The sequence below is a fragment of the Cyclopterus lumpus genome, chromosome 14 (genome assembly GCF_009769545.1).
Source record: "Cyclopterus lumpus isolate fCycLum1 chromosome 14, fCycLum1.pri, whole genome shotgun sequence".
Classification (NCBI taxonomy): domain Eukaryota; kingdom Metazoa; phylum Chordata; class Actinopteri; order Perciformes; family Cyclopteridae; genus Cyclopterus; species Cyclopterus lumpus.
Window position 1 is genome coordinate 3350527 of NC_046979.1, and position 8424 is coordinate 3358950.

The window sequence follows — 8424 nt, forward strand, 5'->3', positions numbered from 1 at the left end:
TACGTGACATTTAAACCTTCTAAAACTTCTCATTTCCCGAGAGGAAAGACTGTGTTTGAGGAGATAACGTACGGACTGTTGTATGAGTATTCGTTGAAAGGTAACAAGTGCTAATCATATAGGAGATAGTGAACGAGTGAACAAGGAGGGGAGTTTATTTTAGGAGATGTATTAGTTAGATTTAAAAGCATGTTGAACATATTTTGGTAGTATCGAACTAAACAACGGTCACAAGAAAAGCATGTTGGAGATATTCACTCATTCATTCCATGTGGACGAGTGACATCACTGATAATGTGCTGCATGACTGTAATATGAACCAGCTCCTGTGTGTGTGTGTGTGTGTGTGTGTGTGTGTGTGTGCATCCGTGAGTGGATGCATGTGCACGTGCATGTGCACGTGCATGTGCACGTGCATGTGCTTTTGTCTCTTTTGGTCTGTGCCCTTACTCAGCAACTTGCAACCATCCGGACCAAAGCAAGACACTCCAGTGTCGGTGCACACACACACACACACACACACACACACACACACACACACACACACACACACACACACACACACACACACACACACACACACACACACACACACATTAAAGTAACCGGACACTGGTCCATAATGTGGGGGTGTTTCTATTTCCTGTTGAGGAAAATATCTGAGATGAAACAAACAGCTAATAGAGACACACTGAAGATAAAGAAAACAGTGTTTATTACTTTGTTTTTCTTTTATTGCAAAGTCTATAGTATTAATAAAAAGGTATCGCAAGTTATAAATCAATCTAACCGTGTTTACTTTCTGCGTTTGTTTCATTTAATAGACAAAAAACATTATGGAAAGGTATGAGGTCCATTCTGCATTGCTACGTTGCTTAATGGTGCATTCAGGGATCCTTGTAAAGTCTGGAAATGTCATATTTATCATGCCAGAAATAGGGGGTAGAAACCTCGCGGCGTTGTGGTTGTGTCCAGATGGTTACCTGGACACATTCAGCCTTCCGGGGAGCAGATGTCCTGAAACATTGCGATGAGGGGAGTGATGTTCTGGGTCTGGCAGGCGGGGGGGGGGGATCAATGTCAAATGGCCTGGTTAACAGCGTGCAGCTCCACAAAGTCACTCCCCAACGCGCTCACTTCCTGTGTGCGTCGGTGTCGCCGTGCTGCAGTAACACACGCCTGCTGGATGGAGGAGGCGGCGTCCCACCCGACGAGCACGCGGGTGTCGACTTACACAACACATTACGGTCTCTCCCTCACGTGAGCATCGCCTCTCGCTGGAAGCTTTTATCTCAAGTGCCCCGGCTCTGCTTCCTTACTACGGACACCCGACTGTTTCCTGTGGCGCTTTGATTAGTGCAAAGAGAAAGTTGACATGAAGGAACCTTTCTATTCAAATCGACTTCGCTGAGCGTCGGACATTTTTATGTCTGGCGCTAGCTAGATTAGCTAGCTTGCTAATTCCACCATGTTTTAATGCTACACTGGTTAGAGAAAATGAGCCAAACAGTGGACGAGAGACGAAGACTTGGAACTAGAGATTGAGACTATAAACCCATCTTTAGAATGTTTACTGGGGGAATAAATCAAGAGCAGTAGAGTCATTTATATAGACTTCTATACAACCAGAGGAGTCGCCCCCTGGTGGTCAGGAGAGATAATGCAGCTTTAACACATGAAGCATAGACTTCTATACAACCAGAGGAGTCGCCCCCTGGTGGTCAGGAGAGAGAATGCAGCTTTAACACATGAAACATAGACTTCTATACAACCAGAGGAGTCGCCCCCTGGTAGTCAGGAGAGAGAATGCAGCTTTAACACATGAAACATAGACTTCTATACAACCAGAGGAGTCGCCCCCTGGTGGTCAGGAGAGAGAATGCAGCTTTAACACATGAAACATAGACTTCTATACAACCAGAGGAGTCGCCCCCTGGTGGTCAGGAGAGAGAATGCAGCTTTAACACATGAAACATAGACTTCTATACAACCAGAGGAGTCGCCCCCTGGTGGTCAAGAGAGAGAATGCAGCTTTAACACATGAAACATAGACTTCTATACAACCAGAGGAGTCGCCCCCTGGTAGTCAGGAGAGAGAATGCAGCTTTAACACATGAAGCATAGACTTCTATACAACCAGAGGAGTCGCCCCCTGGTGGTCAGTAGCGATAATGCAGCTTTAACACATGAAGCATAGACTTCTATACAACCAGAGGAGTCGCCCCCTGGTGGTCAGTAGAGAGAATGCAGCTTTAACACATGAAGCAGACTTCTATACAACCAGAAGAGTCGCCCCTGGTGGTCAGTAGAGAGAATGCAGGTTTAACACATGAAGCGGAGACTTCTATACAACCAGAGGAGTCGCCCCCTGGTGGTCAGGAGAGAGAATGCATCTTTAAAAACATAAAGCAATTGGCTTCAGGTTTTTTTTTGTATATATATATATATATATATATATATATATATATATATATATATTATATATACCCCCCACCCCCCAAACACACCTTCTGATTGTTGCTGATATTTGGGTGTAGAGAAGAGGAAGAGCCACCGATCCATTAACTGACCAGGCCCGGCTTGATTGGCTCCGGACAAACCCCTGAAATAGCAGGATTGGCTGTCGGCCAAGCGCCCATTTCCTGTGTGTCTGAGAGTAGCTCCAGCCACCGGGGCTCAAATGCATTTCCTGACTGTGTATAAAACTTTTATTAATGACCAGGAGTGCATCAGCAAGCTCGCCCACACTCACTCATTCACTCACTCATCTAGGGAGAGAGAGAGAGAGAGAGAGAGAGAAAAGAAAAGGATGATGGGATTGAAAATGAGGTGCAGGGAGACAAACGTGAGACATGCAATGGGATGAGAGAGGAAGAGGGGAGTGTGGGAGACGAAGAGAGACACTGACGGATGGATCAGGAGATGAGGAGATAGAATTAAGTGAAACAAACCAGAGCCCAGACATTAAAAGAGAGAGAGAGATAGGGAGGAGGTTTTCTATAGGCTCACAACCTACAGCATCTCTAATAGAGTAACTTTGTTACACTAAAGGTCACCCCTCCTTTCCTAAACACGTCATGTTGATTTAAATAAGAGATTTACTTAAATCCGACGACTATTACTCTTAAAAACTGTAGAGTATAGGGGCTGCACGATACAATTCATCCTCGTACAACGGTTCTTACAAAAAAAAATCACGTTTTCTCGTTACGTAAAAGTATTTTCAGAATAAACTTCTGTCGTCGAATAGGCCGCCTAAAGGTGTGCTCTGGGGCGGGGCTACTGCGATTGACAGGCCTCTCTACCAGAGACCTATGCAGCGTCTCTACGTCACTTCCTGTTCTCTGGTTGCAACAAAAACAAGATGGCGACGGCCAGAATGTCGAACTCTGGGCTTCAAAACACCCACGAGCCAATGAGTGACGTCTCAATAACCACGTCCACCTCTTGTACACAGTCGGTGTTTGTAATTGAACAGATTATCGACAGTTCCTCAAGGAACCTGAATGAAAGAATACCATTTGAATACAACTCTTGGTGGCTGACACCGATGACATCAAATGGATGGAAGATGAGAGCTGTCGACGCTCTCCTGGCAGGGTGGAGAGACAGAGGGAGAGAGAGAGAGAGAGAGAGAGTGATGACTGCCATGACTGGTGGAAAACTGAACACATCCAGACTGATTAGATGCAACCTGGACCTCGTCATCCGGATCTATTAACCCCAAGAGGGTTGAGCTGTTATATCTGCAGATCGTGATTCGGGCTGCACGATTATAGAAAACAAAAAAGACAAGATGATTATTTAGATAATTTTTGCCCGTCTTCTGCTCTTTGTTGAATATTACTCCTCTTCTCTGAGCTGCAGCTTCAAAGGCCGATAAAGTTTTTCAAGGGCTGCAAAATCATCTGGATCGCCACCTGGTGGCTGTCTTGATGTCATATGGCTTGATGTCATATGGCTTGATATCATATGCATCAAACATCAATATCGCAGTTGATTCAAAGTGACTGTGAGGAGCTTATACCTGGTCTCAGTTTAGTCCTGGTCCTCTGTAGACCTCCATCAGTAAACAGACCATCAGAGAGAAGAAGGTCTGTTTCTGAAAGCCTGCAGCCTGGAGCTCTGGAGGAGGAGGAGAGCTCAGCATCTCCTCCTCTTCCTCCTCCTTTACTGGACCCGCTGGAGGGAAGGGAGGCAACGGGAGAACCAGAACCAGGACTGAGAGGGGCAGACTGTCAACTTTTTCTAACCTTAACCAAATTGGTGACACTCACACACTTCCAGACCCCACGGCGAGGCAGGGGGCTTCAGCGGGTCGCCGACCCCAGGCATGGGGCCTGGTTTCTGGGAGAGAGGGGTCGATAGGCCTGGCTGTGTGGGGCGGAGGGTGTCGGTGAGGGCGAAAAGGCAGAGAAAATGGGATTTTCATTCGCTTTAGAGTTTGCATCCCATCAGTGTCGATACTGTTCATTTTTTCATTCACTTTGTCAAACAATGGCTCCCCTCTATTAATCTAAAATAAGAATAATTAAAAAATAAGTTGTTCCAGCAGTGGAAACCACTTATTTGTGTGACTATGAGGATGCATCACTGTGTTGTGATGCATCCTGCTGCTTCCTTAACTGTAACAGTTTCACAACGTTAATGTGTTACAACATTAACTGTAACAGTTTCATAACGTTGAACATGTGTTACAACATTAAATGCAACAGTTTCACAACGTTAATGTGTTACAACATTAACTGCAACAGTTTCACAAAGTCAACCCCAACATGAACCTTTTGTGTCAAAATATGACGGATTTTCTTCTCATTCTTTTCTTTGAGGCCAAATGCAAATAAATAAACACACATATTCATGTTGATAGTAAATCATACATTTCAGCCGTATATTGTATAACATGTTGTCAACAGAAATCAGCTGTTTCTTCTGCCCTTCATTTTCTTTTCCTTTCAACTTTCAAAACGTCTCAAAAATGAATTCTAAACTACTGTTTAAAATCATCAACCAGCTTATTTTGGTGTTGCCACCTTTTGTTGATGAATTACCCTTTTTTTTTTCATACTTCCATTCATGCCAATAGAGCATATTGATCTGACTAGAGAGAGAGCGAGAAGCAGACTGGAGCGCGTAATGGGGAAGCATTGATTATGGCTGTTAACGGTGGCTCTTTGATGTGATAATGCAGCCTCTCTCTTCCTGCTCTGCGCTGGCTTCACACTCTAAAGGCCCCGGGCCTCGGAGGACAGAGAGGGGTACGTCACACTTGGTCCACACGCCTGAATGTGACGGCCAGTCGTTGTGGAGAGAACAGAGCGCATGTGGGTTGTGTGCGAGAGATTAAATTGTTTAAAAAAAAAAAAAGAATGCGCACATGAAGCAAAATGAAGAGTTTATGCTTGAGAAAGAGGGGAGAAAAATGCACGAGAGAAAGTTGGAGAATGAAGTTACCGACACATGGAGCAGCCGAAAGAATTAGGATTTTAGGATCATGATGCATCAGGAGGAAGAAGAGTTATTAAAAGGCAGAGGACGTTCATGGATGGAGGACAACATGTCGGCCTTTGACACTGATGATTATTCACTTTGCTCAGTGTGTCCACCATCGATCCCGGGGCCACGTCGACGGTCCGGTCTCTCTGCGTGTGATCCGTTGCTTCCTGGGTCTGGTTGAAGAGCCACGTGGTGGTCTGAGGAGCAGCCGGCTGAGCCGAGCCCCACCGAGCTGCCATGACCTCATTCTCCATCAGCTCCACCCGGAGCTGCTGAGGAGAGCCGGCTCCCTCTGCTGGAGGACGGCGACGTTTTTAATGTTCCCCCGAAACATTAAAAACTAGAACTGAATGCGATGCACTCGCTCTATCACCAGATGCATGCTGGGATTGACGACCGCAGACATCAGAAAAAAAGCTGCACAAACGAAGAGTTAAAAAGATTTCATCGAAATACATTTTATTCTTCACGTGTCATTTAAAAGAAACCGTTTACTCTAAAGAGATCCTGTAAAAAATATTAAATTATGAGCTCCTAAGAAGCCATAACACACTCAGCTATGACCAACAGTCACGTGACAACAACGTGAAACTTCAACTTCAGGCTGCTGCATAGTTCAATGTTCACCTCGAGGAGAGCGTCCATCTTTTTTTCCTAACATTGTTACTTGTGGACACATTTGAGTCCTTTTTTAATGATTTGTGCTTATGTAATATGTTATACTTCACAAAAGAAATGCTTTTTTGTTCTCTCTACCTCTAAAACATGGTTGTTCTCTTTCCATTGAGCTGCAGGACTTTCATCCTGCAGTGAAAAAGACGAGGCCACAGAGGTGTGTATCCGCGGAAAAGGTGTGCATAGGTAATATACTCTTTTTTTTAATGGATAAATAACATCCATAAACCTATAATAATTGTGTTTCCCCCACCAGCCACTTGGGGGCAGCAGAAACTAGTTGTGAACGGCAGACGAGTTGCTTATCAGCAGTTAGAGAAACTTTGTTTCTGACTGACGAAAGTCCAGTTTTTAGCTCCGTGTTTGGTCTCCACCGCCTTCTGGAGGACAATATCTCTTTTTATCTCTTTACTGCGGATGAACTTGATCACCATTTTCATTCAATTTATAGAGAACATCTCTCCTCGCTGCTTTAAGAGTCGAGCATTACAACAAGGAGGAAGGAGAGGGAGTGACGCAAGGAAAGAAAGACAGAAAGTAGATGTTATTAATTAGGTTTCTTCTTACATTTTGGACATGAAACTCAAAAAAGGTCAAATTACTTGCTTTTCTAGGCTTTCAATTACATGTCAGTGTTCATCCAGCAAATGGAGAGATGTGCTTTCACTCTTATTTTAACAAAAAGGAAAAAGAAACAAGATCCAAAAATTATATTTATAATTACATTAAATGAGATTGATGCACTGATCATCCAATTACCTTATTTTTGTCATTTCTTTTTCGCTCACTGTAATAATATGAAAATTGTCATAATTAATTTCCCCGTGACCATATCGTGTTGTGCAGTGGACGCTTCAGTGAAACACAAAACAAGTGCGCTTTCTGCATAGAAACATTAGTGATTTTAATCACAACCTGTAACAGCTGAAACATTAGTCAAAAAACTGGAAAATAAAACCGTTTTGCATGCAACAAAAAATACACATCTAGGAAACATCCGTGTGCAGATTAGCTGCACATAAAAATGAATTTAACTCTGCGTACAATTTTATTCTCAGCCAGCGGGATTTTGGCCTCCTTCACAGATTAAATCACCGGGACGGTCAAAGCGTGTGTGTGTGTGTGTGTGTGTGTGTGTGTGTGTGTGTGTGTGTGTGTGTGTGTGTGTGTGTCCTTAACGAACAGCAAGTCACGGGACCTTTTCCTAAACCTCAGTTCTGTTGCTTTAACCTATCCATGTTGTTTTGTTGACTAAACTCAACAAGTTGTGTTTGTTTTGTTGACTAAACTCAACAAGTTGTTTTTGTTATGTTGACTAAACTCAACAAGTTGTTAAGTTGACTAAACTCAACAAGTTGTTTTTGTTTTGTTGACTAAACTCAACAAGTTGTTAAGTTGACTAAACTCAACAAGTTGTTTTTGTTATGTTGACTAAACTCAACAAGTTGTTTTGTTGACTAAACTCAACAAGTTGTTTTTGTTTTGTTGACTAAACACAACAAGTTGTTAAGTTGACTAAACTCAACAAGTTGTTTTGTTGACTAAACTCAACAAGTTGTTTTGTTGACTAAACTCAACAAGTTGTTTTTGTTATGTTGACTAAACTCAACAAGTTGTTAAGTTGACTAAACTCAACAAGTTGTTTTGTTGACTAAACTCAACAAGTTGTTTTGTTGACTAAACTCAACAAGTTGTTAAGTTGACTAAACTCAACAAGTTGTTTTTGTTTTGTTGACTAAACTCAACAAGTTGTTTTGTTGACTAAACTCAACAAGTTGTTAAGTTGACTAAACTCAACAAGTTGTTAAGTTGACTAAACTCAACAAGTTGTTTTGTTGACTAAACTCAACAAGTTGTTAAGTTGACTAAACTCAACAAGTTGTTAAGTTGACTAAACTCAACAAGTTGTTTTTGTTAAGTTGACTAAACTCAACAAGTTGTTAAGTTGACTAAACTCAACAAGTTGTTTTTGTTATGTTGACTAAACTCAACAAGTTGTTAAGTTGACTAAACTCAACAAGTTGTTTTTGTTATGTTGACTAAACTCAACAAGTTGTTAAGTTGACTAAACTCAACAAGTTGTTTTTGTTTTGTTGACTAAACTCAACAAGTTGTTTTGTTGACTAAACTCAACAAGTTGTTTTGTTGTTGTTTTGTTGACTAAACTCAAGTTATTTTAATGACTAAACTCAACAAGTTGTTTTGTTGTTGTTTTGTTGACTAAACTCAAGTTATTTTAATGACTAAACTCAA